This window comes from Rousettus aegyptiacus, unplaced genomic scaffold (genome assembly GCF_014176215.1).
Source record: "Rousettus aegyptiacus isolate mRouAeg1 unplaced genomic scaffold, mRouAeg1.p scaffold_m13_p_4, whole genome shotgun sequence".
NCBI lineage: Eukaryota > Metazoa > Chordata > Mammalia > Chiroptera > Pteropodidae > Rousettus > Rousettus aegyptiacus.
In genome coordinates this window covers 137,991,346-138,010,815 of record NW_023416307.1, presented here as the reverse complement: position 1 = coordinate 138,010,815, position 19,470 = coordinate 137,991,346, and the positions used below count along the sequence as shown (strand labels likewise).

The 19,470-nt window shown below is 34.6% G+C and overlaps 1 protein-coding gene across 2 annotated transcripts in view; it reads right to left on the bottom strand.

The window, feature by feature from the left end:
- UBE2E2 (ubiquitin conjugating enzyme E2 E2) overlaps positions 1–19,470 on the bottom strand; it is a 286,680-nt gene that overhangs the window by 192,321 nt on the left and 74,889 nt on the right. The window lies entirely within an intron of this gene.

Below are 19,470 nucleotides of genomic sequence, written 5' to 3'. Positions count from 1 at the left end.
CAGATCATCATGGCCTAATGATCCTTCTTCCTACTCCGCTTCCATCTTGAGGATAATTTAACTTAACCCATTTTTTAAAACTGCTGTTGAAACTTGAGAGACTGTTCATTTTATTTATCGTTGGTAATTCACCAGAATTAACAAATTTGTCTATAGTTTATAAAATTCCAATAAAACAAGATAATTTAAATTACATTATTTTTTGTAAGTGCTAATATTTTAAAATCTTAACCAGTACTGTGAGTGTATCAGTGGCATATTTGGGAGAGAAGTTGATATTTATATTTTTTAATGACTTCGAATTTTTATTTTGGGAGAAAGAGTATTCAGTACATATAATTCAGAATTTTACATTTACAACTAACCAAATTAAGCATCTTTAAAAAGATTTTTTTAAATCATAGCATTGCTTGTTACTTTGTTGTATGTGGATAATTAAAATCCATGGTTTGAATAGCATTTAGTCTTAGAAATACAAGGAGCTGTTACCCCTTAAAGGACTGTTGTTAAGTTTATTATGTTTTTTTTTCTATAGTTTCCTTGTACACTTATAGGCACGTGCAATGGACCAGACATGAGAAGGAATGGCATGTTTCTCACCGAACTGCCTAGGTCACCCCTTCATTATGCCAGGAGGTAAGAGGCAATTGGGATAAACAAGTGTACATCATGACAAGCATTGTAAATTAAAGAGTTTATTTTACCTTAAGGCAAAGAAGAGTAGTTGGAGAGTTTTGAGTAACATTTTCAGGTTGGAGTTTTAGGAAGTATGAGCAGAATTTGAAGAATGGCCTTGAAGTAAGGAGAACAGTTAGAATGTTATTGCATTAATATATTAGGGTGAGAATTGATTAAATATAGGGGTAAGAGGGAAGAGTTGGAGATTCAGCGTTTTTGATTTTGATTTAGGCCATGAGTGGACAGTACGCATGCATGCTTTTTTTTTTTTTTTTTTTTTTTTGAGGGGATAGTGATAAATTCAGCTTTGGACATACTAAATTTAAAGTATCTCTGGGATACTCAAGTGGAAATGTTCAGCAGGTAACTGAACATACACGCTAGCAAATTTAAGAGGAAAGACCAGATTAGGAGTATAGATTTGGAAGTCTGGCAAACAGATGATAAAAGAAAGAGAAGTAGAAGAAATCACTGACAAATATATAGAATGAGAAAGAAGTCAATTGGCTTTTAAGAGATAAGCAGGGGAAGAAGTGAAGGCTTCTAATTTTCCCTTATCGGTGAAAAGAAAAGCATTTTGAAAGGACACTAATCACAACTTCTAAAATACCTGCTATGTTCCAGTACAGATTTAAGATAGACTCAAAAGTTTTCAACCAACATCTTAACTGCTCTAATTAGTTCTTTTAACCTTTTTCTTGTTGTTTACTTCAAATTACACTTTGATTTCAGTGGCAGCCATTCTTTTACCTTCAGCCCCTGGTTGCAAGCGACTGTTTTAAAACCAACTTTTTTTGATGGCTTTGCTGCAAATGGAATCACTTAATCCTTGACTATTTTGTTTTCCACTATTTCTTATTTTTTTCCACTTTAATTACCGGTCTGTATTTGTAGGTCATCTTCCTTTTTCAGAGCAAATGTAGAATATTTTAGGTAGATTATGCATTAAATTGGCATCTTGGCCCAGTCTGTGAACCTGTTATTTATTGTTTCTTTGGGAAACTGCATTCTGAGTTTCTGTTACTTATTCTGAAAAAATTTGGGGATGTAATTTGTTTTAAACTAGGAGCTTAGCTAATGTTTCCTCTGGATCCTTATTTGCCCAGTTTTCATCATTTCTTAAAGTATGACAATACACTCTTATGTTACAGGACTTTTAAATTATTCTATATTATTGTACCAATATGATGTATTCATAGGCGAATAGACAGGTAAATAGCCTATGTCCCCATCAATAAAATGCATTATTTCTAATGAAACAAAGAAGATTTCATGTTCATATTATAGAAAAGTAGTAAGTTAACTCCACAATTTATCTAAACCCTTAACATGCTCAAAGTGATGTCTTATGCTAGAGGAGAGAGGAACATTTCTTTGCTGGAAAATTAGCTCTTTGGACATTTCATATTATTTTAAAACCAAAACAACATAATTTAAAATACTGTCTTAGATAAGTGGTTAAGGTTGTTGACATCTTGATAATGAGAGATAATTCTAATTGTGATTGCTTTAAAAAAAAGGATCTAATTCTTTTCATGATGTTTGTATTGAATTGTCCTTCGAGCTGCAACTATTAAACTATTATTTGTACATCCTGTCCCTGTTTGTAAGCACATTTTTAGAATTATATTATTTTCATTGGTGTAGCTGTGAAGGAATCACTTCATTTCTGATCACTGCATTCACAGAAACAATTGTTTCCTGGCTGTGATCCACTGTGTCCTTAAAGTATTAATTCTGTTGGCCTATTTTGTGTTCTCCCTATTTTAGATCACCATGTAGCATGTTTGGACAGCCTTCTGTCATCTATTTTCAATACCGTTATACAGCATCCCACATAGCTTCAAAGATGATAAATTAGGTGTACTCCAGGGCTTGCACTGTAATACTGTCTTGTCATTTCATGTTATGTGTATCTCACAAGTGACACTGATGAAACTGCTTAAGAAATCAGATCTGATCTCTAGCAGAGCCAAATTCACTTTTATATGTAGGGTACTACTCGTTCTATTTTGATCAACTTCAGGGAAAACACTGACACTATTTCCAAAAACTGCATGCATCATTCTTTAATGTCTAATATATCTTTTCCATTTATCAATCCATTCTCTCATACTTTTGATTCCTGAGATACATTTACTGATCTGTATTTGGAGTGAGATCTGTACCCTCAAAACAAACTGAATTTAACTGGTATATGGCATAACAGTTAATCCACAAACTCTGTTCTATCATATATTGTTATTATTTATCAAAATGTACAAATCTAACCTATCGAAGTTTTAAAAATATTTTTCCCAACATTGTTGTCAGTTTATCTGCCAGTCATACTAGTTTCTTCCTGGCATTCTAATTAGTCTTGATAGCAACAGGGACATAAAAATCTTTGCTAATTAAGACATGCTTAGAGGAAACTGGTGTAAATATCTCAAAGTTCTAAAAAAGAAAGCAACTGGGGCTATCAATATGTTACTTCGATTTACAGACTATAACACAGATAAGATGCCACAATCATAGTTTTTAATGGCTGTAAAACTGTGGCTTGATTTTAGTTACTATTTAGCCAATACTTAGCAATTATATTTGAAATAGCCTTACAAACAATTGAACATAAAAAGGTCTCACATTTTATTTAGTAAAATCTATAAAACTTTCTGTAACTGTTCCTAATCTGAAGCAAACTTACCAATTTGAATTTCATTACATCTTACATGTATTTTGTTGAGGCAGGATAAATGATTATATAGCATAAAGTGTTAGCAAAGAAACTAAGAAAACCAAAGGCATTGATAATCTACGAATAGTAGCTGCTTGCCCTGAATATTGAGAGTCGACTTTATTCTGAAATGATTCCAACCTTTATAAAGGTTTGATTCCAACATCAACATTATTTTTGAATTGCTCCATTTAGTTTCTAAGTGTTTCTCATTAGTAACTTTCTAATAGATGACAGTAGTCCATTAAAGAATGCTGCCACAATCATTTCATTAATTACTTCCAGAGTTTGGGTTAAGAATGGTTATCCAAAACTGTTATTTAAATGGTTACTTTGGGAAAAAACAAAACAAAATAGTCTTTCCAGAGATTAAATGTTCTATTATTCTTTAATAAGTAGTAGCTAATCCAAACCAACTTTTCCAAATCATTTAGGTTTTATATTAATGAGGTTTTGGTATGTATTTTCATGATTATTACTGAAGTCACAAAACAGTTAAGTTTTATGGAGGAAGAGATGGATTGATTGGTGAACCAAGCAATTTTAAAAGATTGTTATCTTTTGTGCCAAGTCTGCAAGACAGCATATCTTCCCTTGATCTGTAGTTTAAGTATACACCTTGTTGTTTGATCTCAGCTGTCCTTAAATGAGGGTGCTTTAAACCAGGGGTCAGGATGATCCACCTTAAATCTTGACTCTTTTTATCAATTTATCTAGCACTTTCACTTTGGTGAACAATAAGATCAAACATGTACTGAGAGTCTATTATGTACCATTTAACCTTTCTGAACTTTAGATACCATATCTGTAAAATGGATTAAATGAGTTCTCTTCGAGACCTTCTCTGGCTATATAAAAACATGATTTCTCTTGGGAGTTCTGGTTAGATTCAGAGAAGTGTTATTCTGGTCAGCAAGTGTTATTCAAAATAACAGAATTATTGGAGCTAATAGGAGAGCTCACTACATAAAAAGTCACACAGAATTTGTTACAATTATACTGAAGAAAATGTGGTTGAACTCTAAAAGGAATTCTATTACCATGCATTGTTAGCATTTAAGAACACTGTTTTTAAATTGTCTGGTGAACTAGGCCTTTTGATGGGGAACTTATTGATAAAGTGTTGAGATCACAAATGAGGAAGATGATCATTTGGGAAAATTTTTATAAAGTAACAAGAATCCTAATTAACATTAATAGCAAAATGGGAAAGTTGGTAGTTGTTTTTTAAGTCTCTATATTTTCCAGAGCTGTGCTACATGCATGAAGGCATGAGAAACAGAACATGGTATTAACCCACAAGGAGCTTATTTTTAGGGGCAAATGGAGTTAATTCCTGAAAATTTTGGCATTTGAGCACACCAATACCTCTGACAAAGGAGAAAGAAGGGCATTCCAAGTAACAGCTTAACTGGGCATAAATAAGTGGTAGCTCTATCATTATCATCATCATTATTATTTTTCTTTTTACATTCTTACTGTCAGAATTATAAAAAAAGAAGAAACTGGTTTATATGTGTGAGACGTGACTTTTAAAAATTAAATATTTTCCACTCATTTGGTGCAAAGTTATCTCACTAAAATCACATAGAATTACAAACACCTTCCTCTAGGTAAGGGACGAATGCCTGAGCTGCTTGTCTCTGACAATATCTGATATAAATAGCTGTGTTTATGAGGCAGGCATATTTACATGAGGTTTCACATACTAAGTATTGTTACATTTAGATCTGACAGAATATTTCTGGAAAAAGGCTAATTGGTGTGCTTAAGTCACTTATTTTCTACATTCAGATAAGGAAGAATTATTTCAAATTTGCGATAAAAATATCTTCCTCTGTAGATACAGAGAGTTTGTATCTTGGGTATTGTGGTCACTCTATTTTCAATGATTCTGTCAGACCCCACTATTTTGATATTCAGATCAGAAAATATAATTATAACTCCTATTATTAATGTTCCTGCTGCCTGACGTCATTTGTTACAATTTACCCAAATTGATGAGTCAGAAAGCATCTGCAGAGTCCTTGCTATCTAAAAAGCATCTACAGAAGATTATGAAGCTAATACCTGCAAAGACTTTTTGGTTTAGGGGTAGAGGTAGGGTTTGAAATGAGGCAAAGCATAATACATGCATATGCAGATGCCTCTAGAAGAACTTTAAATTCTGGGGAAATTTAAATGTAGTATTCACAATGGTTTAAGTAGACTGTGGTTACAGATTACTCTGGTACAGGTCAAAAATTGTAAAAGACTATGAGATCATCTTCACATACAGCACAAGGTACTATTTCATTCCTTGTATTTAGTCTTTAGTTCTTTCTAAAAGGTGGATTGGATTGGATTGGATTTTAATCATATTTCAGATAAATCCACTACTTTTACCCTCTGCAAAATCTATTTTATGGTATCTATAAAAAACAATAGGGATTGTACATTTCCTGTATCCTTTAAGTCCTGTGATTTCCTTCTTTACCCCTAAGACAGAATTTTCTTGTGTTTTTCTTTTCCTCGTCTTCATTAAAATTTTAAGTGAAGTGACTTTTCAGAAAAATTATGACAAGGTCCTGGCAATTTGAAAATTGTGTAAAGTTAGTCCCTGTTATTAATGTTTCTTTTTTCTTTACCATTCCTAATTATTTGTTTGCTCTTGCTGTTAGGTATATTGTTTTAAGCTCTCAGCTGTTGTAGTGGGTATCATGTGCCTGACACACCACTGGAAATAAACCAAAATAAATTACAGTTATAGTTGAGGGTCCACTCTATGTTTCTTGATATGGTACCATCTGCACCTCTGGTGAATTCCTTTAGACCTTTAAAATGGCCTGTCAAACTGCTCAACAAAAATTAGACTTTTTTTCCTTAATTCTACTAGTTAGAGTCACATCCTGAATTATTCCACAACTCATACCTGTAAATTAAAAAAAAAAAAAATACTTTGTATTCATTAAAGGAAAAGCAAAGGGTTTTAGAAGAGAAAATACCCTTTGAAATTATCTAGTCCACCCTCCTCTTCATTAAAAATTGTTTTTAAACAAATTCATTTAATTCTTACCTTTTAACAGGCAAGTACACACAAATTATTAAATGCTCCTTTTGAACTGAAACCTAGATGATGTCATTACTCTGTTCAAAACTCTCCAGTGATGCCCATGGGACAGTTACTAAGACAGACCATATCCTGGGCCATAAAACAAATTTCAAAAATTTAGAAGAACTGAAATCATACTTAGTATATTTTTTGCTATAATAGAATCAAACTAGATAGAAATCAACAACAGACAACAGGAAAATCTCCAACATTCAGAAATCAAACAACATACTTATAAATAATCCATGTGCCAAAGAGGAATTTGCAAAGGAGATAAAGAAAAATACACAGAACTGAATGAAAATGAAAACATACCATACCAAAATGTGCGCAGTGGAGCATAACTTACATGTGAGATGCATATAGTACTTTTCTTTCAAAGATATAACATAGGTAAAAGGAGGGGTAACTTTACGTTAGAGAAACCTGGCAAATACTACCCATGCCATGTGATCAAACTGAACATCATCAGTGGTAAATCATGTTAATCACATGTACCCTTAATATGACATGATGAAATGGCACTTTATCTCTATGGTCTTCATGACAGGAACTCATAAACCTTAATCTAATCATAAGAAATACATTAGTCAAATACTAATTGAAGGTCATTCTACAACGTGTCTGACCAGCAAACCTCAAAACTGTCAATTCATCAAAACAAAGAATATCTGAGAAACTGTCAGTCTAGAAGAGCCTAAGGAGAGCTGGTGAATAAATGTAGTATAACATTCAGGATGGGTTCCTGGGACAGAAAAAGAATATTAGATTGAAAATTAAGGAAATATTAATAAAATATGGACTCTACTTAATTATAATGTATTGATATTAGTTTTATCAGTTGTGACAAATGTACCATACTAAAATAAGAAATTTAACACCCCTTGTCCTGCCAAATCTTAGGGACTTATGGCTAGGCAAAAAATTCTCAAGAGTCAACACTAAAGGCATCATCCATTAAAGGAAAAACTGGTAAGTTGATCCTCATCAAAATTTAACACTTTTAGTCTGTGAAAGACTCTGGTAAGAGTATGAAAAGACTGGAAAAATATTTGAAAATGACATATCTAACAAAAGGCCTTGTATATAGAATATATAAAGAACTCTCAAAACTAAACAATAGAAAAACAAACAATCCAATTAGAAAATGGGCAAAAGCATGATGCATGATGAGACAATTGCCAAAGAAGATGTACAGATGGCAAATAAGCACATGAAAAGATGTTCAACTTCGTTAGCAAAATGAAATACAAATTATAGCCATAATGTGATATCACTATGCACCTATCAGAAAGGTTAAGAGAAAAAAAAATGACATCGAATGCTGGTGAGAATGCAGAGAAACTGGACCACTGATACACAGCTAGCAAAAATATAAAATGGTACAGCCACTCTGGGAAATAGTTTGCTAGTTTCTTATGAAACTAAACATGCACTTACCGTAATACCTAGCAACTGAACTCCTAAGTACACACCTGTAAATTATTATCCCAGATAAATAAAAACTTATCTTTACACAAAACATATGTGTGTGTGTGTGTGTGTGTATAAAATGTTACTTACTAGCAGCTTTATTTTTAATAGCCCCAAAGAGAAAATAACTCACAAGTTCTTCAACAGGTAAACGGTTAAATAGACTGTGGTACATCCACAACATGATATATCTATCACTCAGCAATAAAAAGGAAAAAATCATGAATACACACAATTACTACTCAGATGTATCTCAAGGAAATTATGCTGAGTGAAAAAAGCCAATCTCAAAAGGTAACACATTGTATAATTTCACTTACATAACATCCTTGAAATAACAAAATGATAATGGCTGTGGCTTATAAGAAGGTATCATAAGCGAGTCTTGCAATAATGGAAGACTTCTGTATCTTGACTCTATTTATATGAATTTACACATGTGATAAAATGTCACAGAACTAAATACACACAAATGAGTGCATGTTAAAATTATGAATTTTAAATAAGGTTGGTAACTTTATCAATGTCACAATTTTGATAACTGCACTATAGTTATGCAAGATGTTGCCACTGGGGAAAATTGAGGGATAAGTTTAAGGAATTTCGGTATTTTTTTCCTTTGGCTGCATCTGAATCTACAATTATCTGAAACTAAAATGTTTAATTTAAAAAGTCACTATAATTAAATAGAAAGGTAAATATTTAAAGGATTATTAACTTTTTTCATAATGAAATTATAGTGTTAAGGACTGAGAATTTAGCATAGTGACTGGCACAAAGTAATCAATAACTGTTAGCAAGTCCTATCACTATTATTTGAAAAGAAAAAACTGAAGGGACAATACTTTTCCTTTAAACAGGCATCATCTAAATAGGTTTTGGAAGGATTTTTTAATTGCACTGATTTTTTTTTAAACCGAAACCATTAAGATGCTTAATGCTGTATATAATACTGAAGTACTGAAGAATAAATTGAATTTGAAAAATCTAAAAAAAAAATTAATGATCTAAACATATTTGCCAAACATTTACTTTAATATGTTCTACTTTGAAAATCTAACCGCATTACATGACCAACTAACATATCAATTATATGAATAAACTACCTAGGTATTACAGAATCATAAACGGATAATTAGAAATAATTAAGGGGTATAACAATGTTGTTGTAACCTTTTTCAGTAACAGTAGGTTCAAGCTCATGTATTCTTATTGAGGAAAAATAAATAAGCTCTTTAGGCATAACTGTGTAACCTCAAATATGTTTTCTCAGCCTAGGATACTAATTTGGTCTGATCTCAAAGCAACTACGTAAACAAATACAGCTGAATAGTTTAGAGCATTTTAAAATCCTAAATCATTTACCCGGGAATTTAGTCAAATCTTAATGCATAAAACAGCTACACAATGGCATCATCTGGATTCTCTTCCTACACCTCCAGAGAAGGCACTCTGCCTTATCCAAATTCAAATGGTTCAATTAGAAGATACCCAAATCCCAATTACTTGTAATCTGTGCATTGTTCAAATAATGCAGATGATAGGACTCTATCCAAATAACTTCTCTTGGAGTTATTATGTGTCAATGTTTTAAAGACAGCTATCATCTACCCCTACAGGATAAATGTATTCTAGGCAGCAATGTAAATTTACTCATTTTGAGGATTCTTTATTTTCAATGTTTACTTCTACCCAATGAAATAAAGGAAAAGCTCTTTTTAAAGACCTATTACTAAAAGTCTGGACGTGTACGACTAGAGACTAATGAGCTCATGCAATTGAAAGTATGATATTTAGGGTTGTTAAAGGAAAGGTACTAAGTTCATCTCTGAAGTACATATTTACAGACCACATTTGTTTAAATTTGTTTATAAACACTTTGGTTTTAAAATCATTTCTGACTTCTGAATATTTTAGTAAGCATTCTCCATTCTGGGTAAGCTGAGGACAGGCTGGCTTCTACAACTGTTTCATCCCGCACCTACTGCTTTAGAATTTATGAGGTAGGGTCACAGGAATCTGAATTTTGAACAAGATTTCTGGTTATTTTTATGTACAATTAAGATCAGCTGCTCTTTTGTAAGTTACCACTTCATACAGAAGCAGGATGCCTTGTAATAACTTTTATTATTGTCCAATAGGGAATCTCTCCATGTTTCTAGAGTGGTAGAGCTTTGAGATTGCTAAAATACATTAAGAAGGATGAGTATAAATTGCATCAATATCACAGACAGTGAAAGTAGTGGGGATCTTCTGGAACACTCCTTGCTACCATGGCCCATTTAAAGCAAGGGTCTCTAAGAGAGGGCCAGGAGGGATCTGCAGGCATGATTAGAGCTAAGCCTTGATGGAAGTCTCTCTGGCCAGCAATAAAGCCAACTGTGCCACCCTCCAGCATTTATGCCAATGGAGGCAAGCTGTTTGAAGCACTAGCTCCAATTAGTTGTTGTTGTCTAATTAGCTTGCATACCAAAGGAAACAACAACACTGAGGAAATTCAACAATCTCTCATCAAAGCCTAATATTTAAATTCCTTGCATCAACTCATTTAGAGCCATTTGGCAGAGAATCTGCCCTTTTGCCCGCCTACATACCAATTTTCTGCCTACTATTCTGTCTTGTATGTTGGCAAAATATAAGCACTGCATTTGCTTTTAACTGTTTTTAGCAAATTCAAGGCAAAGTACAAAAACAAAATATGCAATTTCACACCAGCCCCCCCAAAGTGCCTGGTAAAATACATCCACTATTCATTTAATGGCTATTTCATGATGTCTTCTGAGAGCGAAGCTCTGCTCTTGTTAGCTGCTCCATAAATATTTGTCTACTTGGTTTGATTTTTCAATATGATACTAAAATTTTGACTAAGCAGTAACTACAATTTCCTACTATCGAATATAAAAATTCCTGTCTATAAATTCTTACCTTAATTTTCACATCATTAAACACTAAAACATCAATCAAAAAATATTTTGTTGTATCCTCAAAAGAAACCAACATCTACGATAGCAAAAAAGATCCTGCGGTAAGAGGTCAAGAGCATAAGTATGACTGTCTTAGTTTAAATAGTTTATGCAAAAAGACTACTGAGACCAAAACATTTCAGCTAAATGGCAAGAATCTATTTCATAGACTTGAAGACCAAATTTTGAAGGTACTTTTAGAGATTATCTGATTTCTTTGTTTTGCAAATTAGGAAATTAGCCTGTCAAGATTACTGGCATCCCTTTTTTTAAAAAAAAAAATACCAGATTATTCTGAAATGTTGCAGTACTTTTCACATTAGTTCAAAAAAAAAAAAAAAAGAAAATATATGATCGCCTTAATATCTATATCATGACCACTGTTCTACGTTTATGGTAATAAATGAGTCAATTATTAAATACAGTAATTACTGTTAAGTAAATCGACATAGTCCCATCATCCTACAACTAAGATTAAAAGAAATATGGAATATTTCACGAAATCAGAACCTGAAAACCTTCATTTTCACAAACTCTTAATACGCACCAACTCCTATTTTGCACACAGAAGTTTCATGTGAACTTTACAACACTTTTTTCAGACCTGTATAAAGTTTTGCTAGTCTATGAAATTTTGTCCAGCCTTCTTAGGGTTGATGAGATGAAACAAAGCTAGAGTTTTGGCTTATTTCACCAGAACACATTCTCTTATTTTAGATCATTAATGGTTTTTCATGACTTTAGCAAGACTGATTCGACCTTCAGCACTGTACCCGATTCATCTTCCTACCTGATGCCTACCCAACAATTGTCTAAAATGTTGCTTATCCAAGTATTCAGTATTGATTGTTTGTCTGGTTCGCATGGCTAAGAAGAGAATCAAATGAGTATTTTACTAGGCTCTTATATTTGCCTTGCCAACAAGAAAAAAAGATAGAGAATGAAGTCATGTACCTTTATTGTCTAAAATAATAGAAAAAGTAATTCCAGAATAACTTCTTGCCATTCTCCAACACTAATCACAGCCCAAAACAAACCTGCTGTAAGTACAATAAGCGAGCTTATCTGTATTGGTTTACACAAACATTTCTCCTAGTTATAAGGCTACTCATTGGTGAAAGAAAGAGGACAATAGTTAGAGGAAAAGAGCAGTAGGTTAGATTCTGTAGTTCAAACTAAACTTTACTCCCATTATAAGACCTCTAGAAAATTTTTGAAGCCCAAACTATATACAATCTCAAACGTTTTTTAGATGATATCTGACATTAATTATAACCTTTCTCTCACTTAATAAATCAATATTCCTAGTAAGATTAAGGAATTTAGAAAAATCAAGGGGTAAAAATGTCTTAAATATTACTCTTTTAATCTAACCAACTTAAAAGTATTAAAATCTCATCAGCTATTCAAAGGGATAGTCTCAAAAAAAAAAAAACAGAAAAAATACTGAAATTGATACCCCTTTCTTCCTTTTCAGATTACAGTTTATTAACATATATCTTATAAGAAGTGGAATGAGAAAGGAAGTTCTTACTTTTACATTAGGTAGTTTCCAAGAACCAAATGGCATCCCCTTGCCACCTAACCATGAGTTAAGAAAAAGTGTCAGATTTACTGGAACCAATGTCCTCCTCTTCTGAATTTCCATAATGCTTTATTTGAAATAGACTAACACTTAAACTCAGCCTGATATTTATAGTTATTCACAGTATGAACACATCACTTGTTTGTCCAAACCAGGACATCTGAAAGAGAAAGGGAGAGTATTACTGTGACTGGATGAAAGGTGTAATATGGGACACAGGGGCTCCCAATTTATTCTCATTATTTTCTCTCCTGTGTTAGACTTGAAGCTCAATGATATGGGTGAGCTGGAAATTCATTATTATATTTCTCACAGTAGCACATTATCTTGCACAAACTAAGAATCTGTCCTGAAAAAATTTGGTTTGATTTTTCAAGAGGACTTTCACAGCTTCTTAGAGAAGCTTAAGTAATTGTAACAATCTGACCTTTGGACAGAGGCCACATGTGTAAATCTATTGCTTTGGGCTTAAAAATCCATAAAGAAAGTGAAGGAATGGAAATTACTTAGTCTATAATATTAAAAATATTTTAATATTCTCAATACAATACTAAAGAACCCAAATGAGTTTAAATCCTAACAGTAAAATCTTAATACTGCAGTCACCACCACGGCAGTCCCCTTATCTGCAGTTTCACTTTCCACAGTTTCAGTTACTCATGATCAACCGTGGTACGAAATATTAAATGGAAAACTCTAGAAAAACCAAATCAATAAACAATTCACGAGTTCTGAATTTAAACCTATGAAAGCATGCCCTTCTTAGTAGTGTCATGAAATCTCTCCCTGTAATGCCCAGGGGCTGTAAATCATCCCGTTGTCCAGCTTATCCATGCTGTACATGCTATCCCCGTTACAGTCATCTAGATGGTGGTTCCGAGCCTTTTTGGAACCAGGGACTGGTGCTCCTATGAGAATCTAATGCCTGATGATCTGAGGTGGAGCTGAGGCGGTGATGCTAGTGCTGGAGAGCAGGTGCAAATACAGATGAAGCTTCACCTGCTGCTCACCTCCTGCTGTGTGGCCTGGTTCCTAACATGCGACAGACTGTACCAGTCCATGGCACTGGGGTTAGAGACCCCTGATCCAGGTCATCAGATCACCTGGCAAGGGACTGCAGTGCTTGCCTTCAAGTAACCCTTGTTTTACTTAATATAAGGGTACTGGCCCCAAAGCACAACAGGAGTGATGCTGGCAATTCAGATATGCCAAATAGAAGCTGTAAAGTGCTTCCTTTAAAAAGGTGAAAGTTCTTGACTTAATAGGTAAAGAAAAAAATTATGTGCTGAGGTTGCTAAGATCTACAGTAAGAACAAATCTTTCCATGAATTTTTAAAGAAGGAAAAAGGAATCTGTGCTATTTTTGCTGTCACTCCTCAGACTGCAAAAGTTAAGGCCACAGTGCATGATAGTACTTAGTTAAGATGGAAAAGGCATTAAATTTGTGGGTAGAAGGCATGAACAGAAAACGTGTTCTGATTGAGAACATTCTGTGCCAGAAAGCACTGAGTCTATATGAAGACTTCAGTAAGGGATTCCCTGAAACGAGTAACCATATTCATATAACTTTTCTTACAGTATATTGTTATAATTGTTCTATTATTAGTTATTGTTGTTAATCTCTTATTGTGCCTAATTTAAAAATTAAAGTGTATTACAGGTAGGTATGTATAGGAAAAAAAACAGTACATATAGGGTTCGGTACTATCCATGGTTTCAGGCATGCACTGAGGGTCTTGAAACACATCCCCTGCAAATAACGGGGGACTACAGACACATATTCAAGAAAAAACTTCTGAAAGTATGGTATACTCCTAGCAGCTGAATAATCTGGAGAATCTGTCTCCCTCCTACAACCCAGTATCAGATTGATATGTAAATTGTGTAAAAAGTATACAATCTGAATATTTTGTTTTCCACTATATTATTCTTTCATTTCATATTTTACCTCGTATTATTTAATATGTGTAAAATTACAAATAAATTTACATTTATTATTAAAGTCTTGTTCCAAAGAAAATATAGCTCTGTTGTGACTACTTCAACCCTTAAAGAGTAACATATTCTAATATCTGTATTCTTAGTGAGCAAAATCAATGTGTACCTAGCAGACTCAAAACTGCTAAAGTTCACCTGATACTAAATAAGGACCTATCCTGCCCCGCTTTCCATTTACTCTGTATCAGCAGATCTAGTTTTCATCAGGACTAGTCCTGGTTGGTGGCGGAAGCAATTGGCATTGTTAAAATATTTATAGTTTCATTTCGGTTCCACCTTGGTTTGTTGAACAGACATAAAAACACAGTCTTTATCATATGTGCTACGTCCTGCAATTCACAACTGAGTCCACTCCACTATTCATTGCATAACACACAATTTAACAAAACAAAGTACCATACATAGATAAAATAATCAGAATCCATTTAGGTTTTTTTTTTCTTTTTCTTTTTAATTCTTTGTCCAAAAGCAAGGTATAAAAAAAAAAAATCTCGAGGAAGTATTTCTTAACTACTTTGTTTTCCTGCAATTTTAGTCAATTATAAATAAGTCATCATTATTCGTGATAATGGGAGGCAGAAAAAATAGGGATGAGGCACAAATAACCTAACTATGTTCATTCTTCTTCACACCTAGAATTTAATGAATCTAACAGGTAACAAAACTGAAGGATCTGAACTTCATTTTTTATTCCACTTTCTGGTATTGCAGCTAATAAAGAGTGGAAAGTCACAAAGAGGCTGCCAGGGAGAGAGGAGAAAAGCACAGAAAACACAAGAACTGGTTAATGAGACCCTGCCAGACTTTTGTGGACATACCCACCTGTCTCCGGCCTTCATAACTTACAAGAAAATTTGGCCTCTCTTAAATTCACTTATGGGATAGTCAAGAGTTTAGCTAACATTTTTATCGCTAAACAAATTTAGAGAAAGATAAAAGACCTCAAGCAACAAAACTTCATTTGTATAAAAAATTAAATGTCCTGAACAACACTTTGTTTTTAATAAAATCACAGATTCTACTATGTAACATTATAATGAAACTGTTTCATCCAGGTCCTAAATAACCCTAAATGATGAAGTAAAGCACAAATAAACTGGCCCAGAACCAAATGAAGACTCTAGAATATTTATGCAGTGAAAATAAAACATTATGTAGTAAGTACTCAAACATTTAACTCTGCACAGTTATTCTAGAATCAGAGTACATGCTATTTAGCTTATACAGTTTACAGACACATATCAAATATCAAACATGTAGCATTCATTCATTCATTTATTTTTAAAATATTTACTGAGTTCTACTATCATTTACTCAAGGCTCAGGAGAAGTGAAGAGGCATATCACAATTTCTGCCTTCAAGGAGCTCAACCACGGTATCAAAATAATAGTTGTCTGTGGTGAGGCAGGTACAAAAATTCCACAGGGAGGGAAAAAGAAATTTTGCCTCCTGGGGAAAAAAAGAGCAGGCTTTACAGAGTTGGTGACTGAGGGGCTGACAGGAATTTCCTTTAAAAAGGGAGGAAAAAAATCCTGGCATTAGAGGAATTTAACTCACATTCTTTCCACCTGAGCTAGCTTTGGAGTCATGCCAAAGGACACGAATTATTCCTCTTAAATTCTCTAAAATAGACTCTTAACTGCTCTTAACCAGGATGCCATGTTGCTTCCTTGGCCTGAGGACCTTTTACTGGCACCCCAGAGGCCGCCTGGGCACCAGCCACACCTGTGACACCATATGCACAGAGCAGTGAGCCAACCCTGTGGGCCTGGCCTTGTGCTGGCTATGGGGACACAAGGATGAGTTAGACACAGTCCTGCCCTCAAGCTGCTTCTGTCTGGAGTTAGGCTATGGGGACACACGGATGAGTTACACACAGTCCTGCCCTCAAGCTGCTTCTGTCTGGAGTTAGGTGTGGAAGTCAGGGAAAGGAACAAGGTGAGGACAGACATGTTAATGACGAATTCTCATACAAGATAGAGGGCTGGACACAAAACAATGAATTCTGGGGCATGGAGACCATTCAATGAGCAGGTGGGCACTGAGATGTGAGTTGGGGGGAGAAGGGCAGTCTTGGTATAGGAAAGACCATCAGCAGAGGCTGGCATGTTTGAGATCTGCTTGAGAAAGGGCAGGTCCTTGGGAGAGTGGCTAGAACAAGGCATTTATGATGCTGCAAATTTGAAGGGGAGGGGATTTCAGCATAAGGAGGAAAAAAAATTCTCTGCAATAAAAATCATCAAGACTTTTGCATTCTTTGGAAGAAACAAGATAATAAATACTACCATGATTGACTGGTGAAATGCAAAAAAATGGGTAACTATGTAAGTAAATTATCTGTGTCATAAAACGTAGGCAAGTTACTTAAACACTAAACCTCAGTTTCTCCATCCATAAAATGGAAATAATAAAAGCCATCCAACCTATCGTCATTAGGTGGCTATGAGGAACAAATATAAAAATAAATCAAAAGCTTCTTTATCAACTATACAGCAATAAATAAAGCAATAAATTCTGATGTTAATTTCTGATTCATTGCTTCAAAAAATTTTTAAGTGAGGGATATAATATTTTGTATATTTATATTAATCCTAACTATTGACAGTTATTTTGTTTAATGAGAACAGAGACACGGAAATGCTTTCGACTAGGAAAAAAATACAAAATTCTCAGGTCTCTGTGGCTTAATTAAGCCTAAAATCAAATTATTTGGTATAAATGCCAAATTAATGCTAGACTAAATCATTATAATAATATCAAATCATGGGGGAAAAGCAGGGTATTTCCTTAAAGCTTTCTGAGAAAAGACGAGTACATATTGCTTCATGGATTTTTGGAAGTGTTATAGTTTTCTTCTTGCCTTTACAGTTATATGTGTAAATCTTAAATTATAAGGTTTAGAAAGTTACATAATCTCTAAAGATTTCATTTACTTCACAGGACTATGTAAATAAAATCTAAAGTTCGAACCATCTCTAAAATTCTAATAAAAAGCATTAGTAATAAATGAATGTATACAGAGAGGTAGTTACAATCCTATAAGATACAAAGCCTACAAAGCTCTAAAGAAAACGCTAAAAAAATACCTGTCATTATTCCTCACTATTAGTGAAGTCTGAGTGATTTTCCCATTCTAAAAAGCACCATTTTGGTCTGAGAGAAATAAGAGACAGCTTCCAGTTTCAGAAATCTCTAACTATAGAGCTCTGCCTAATTAAAACAAACCAACCGCTACAAAAATGCTAACCTATATAAATACGCCTAGAGTTTTTAAGAAGCTTTCAAGACATCTTGCTGGTCCTTTCAACTAAAAGTCGAATAAAAGAAAAAAATTGCAGGCCAGGCAATGATATGTATAGCAAATCAGTACTCACGAAAGAGATGTGCTATAAGATCATTCTGAAAAATTCCAGCTTCCAATGAAACAGAGACTTAGCCTACATAATTAGCCCATTAAATAGTCCAAGAATAATTTTATTTACTGAAATGAAATTATTAACATTCTTCTCTAATCATTTATGTTTAAATGTTTTTTTTCTGTGTTTTGTGTTAAATAATTTCAACCATTTAAAAAAGGGTTTGTAAAACTTCTCAGTAGTTGAGCATGTTGAAAAACATGTGAATCATTCTGCTATGACTCAAATTCCCTAAAAACTTACAGTCACTCCAATTCTATGTCTGCCTTACCATCCTACCCTCAAAGATGGTGCTTTAAAAACTGTTCAAAAGCTAAGACTTTCTAGAATGTCTGTACTAGGAGCTTAGAAAACTATCTCTGCCACTCAACATTTATTAATCTAGCAAAGACAAAGATTCAGTGTCTCTGGAGACTGATCAGAGGGTTTCAGCAGGTTGCAAAGCATTTATTCAACAAAATCTAGACACCTGGCGTTGTGAGCAAGATGAGTGGCTACCAAAATAACACTCTTCAATGCAACTGTGCCTTTCCACAATGCCAGGTTAATAGAGTAGAACTTTCTCGGATAAACCAAACTGATCAGGTACCCATGCAGGTTAACACACAACACACGGCCAGGGGTAGTCCACAGTCTGAGGCAACAGAGCGAGGGGATGAAAGTCCTTAGTGTCTCCAAAGTGGTTCTGATGACAGGTGGTGCAGAGAGCTATGCATGGGTCCCAAGCCAGTGGCTAAGGGGAGTCAGAAGGTCAGAGTTTTTGGTTCTAGCACACCTGTCCATCATGCTCTCGGGTTAGGCTTCAGCAACATCTGTCTAAGGTGTTTAGCTTATATGAACCTTACAAGGCGGGATCTTCATTCTCATCGGCTCCTGCAGATGGGGGCTGACGTCAGTGGTTTGGGGCCTTCTGGTCACATCCTAAGGGTGTTCCCCTTATGTGCAAGCTGACGTTACTGCATTGGCTCCCATGGAATCCATTTTGTAAAGCCCAAAAAGTCCTCTTTTCTTTATGCCCTATACACTAGTTAATAACTGTGGGAGGCCATGGCAACCCAGCCTAAGGCTAATAATACCCATCACCCCACAACTCTATGTTCTAGTAGGCTCATCAGTAGAGTGGGAGTTCCCATCGCCCACAGATCACTAGAATGGACTAGAAGAACTATTCCTAGTGGATCTGACAATGAATGAACAGCAGTGGATATCCCTTCCCATAGCTCTATGCTGGAGAAGACCTACTCCAAGAAGGTGGTAGCAGCCACATGGCACCTGTTTTGCCACTCCTGACTCCCACTACTAGATCTGGGCTGTGGAAGATCTATGCTAGAAGGCAGGATCAGTTTCTATCCTCTTCACACACAAATATATATAGCTCCTGCTCTATAGGGGTGATCCAGGTGGACAGCTGGTAAAGAATAAGCTTCTCATCACCCTCCTGCTCCTGATTCACAGTATAAAAATTAAGCCTACATGAGGTCCTACTAGGCTCCTCGAAAACTGACAGCACCCTTACCTAGCCAAGAAGCCAGACTTCATTTGTGTTGGA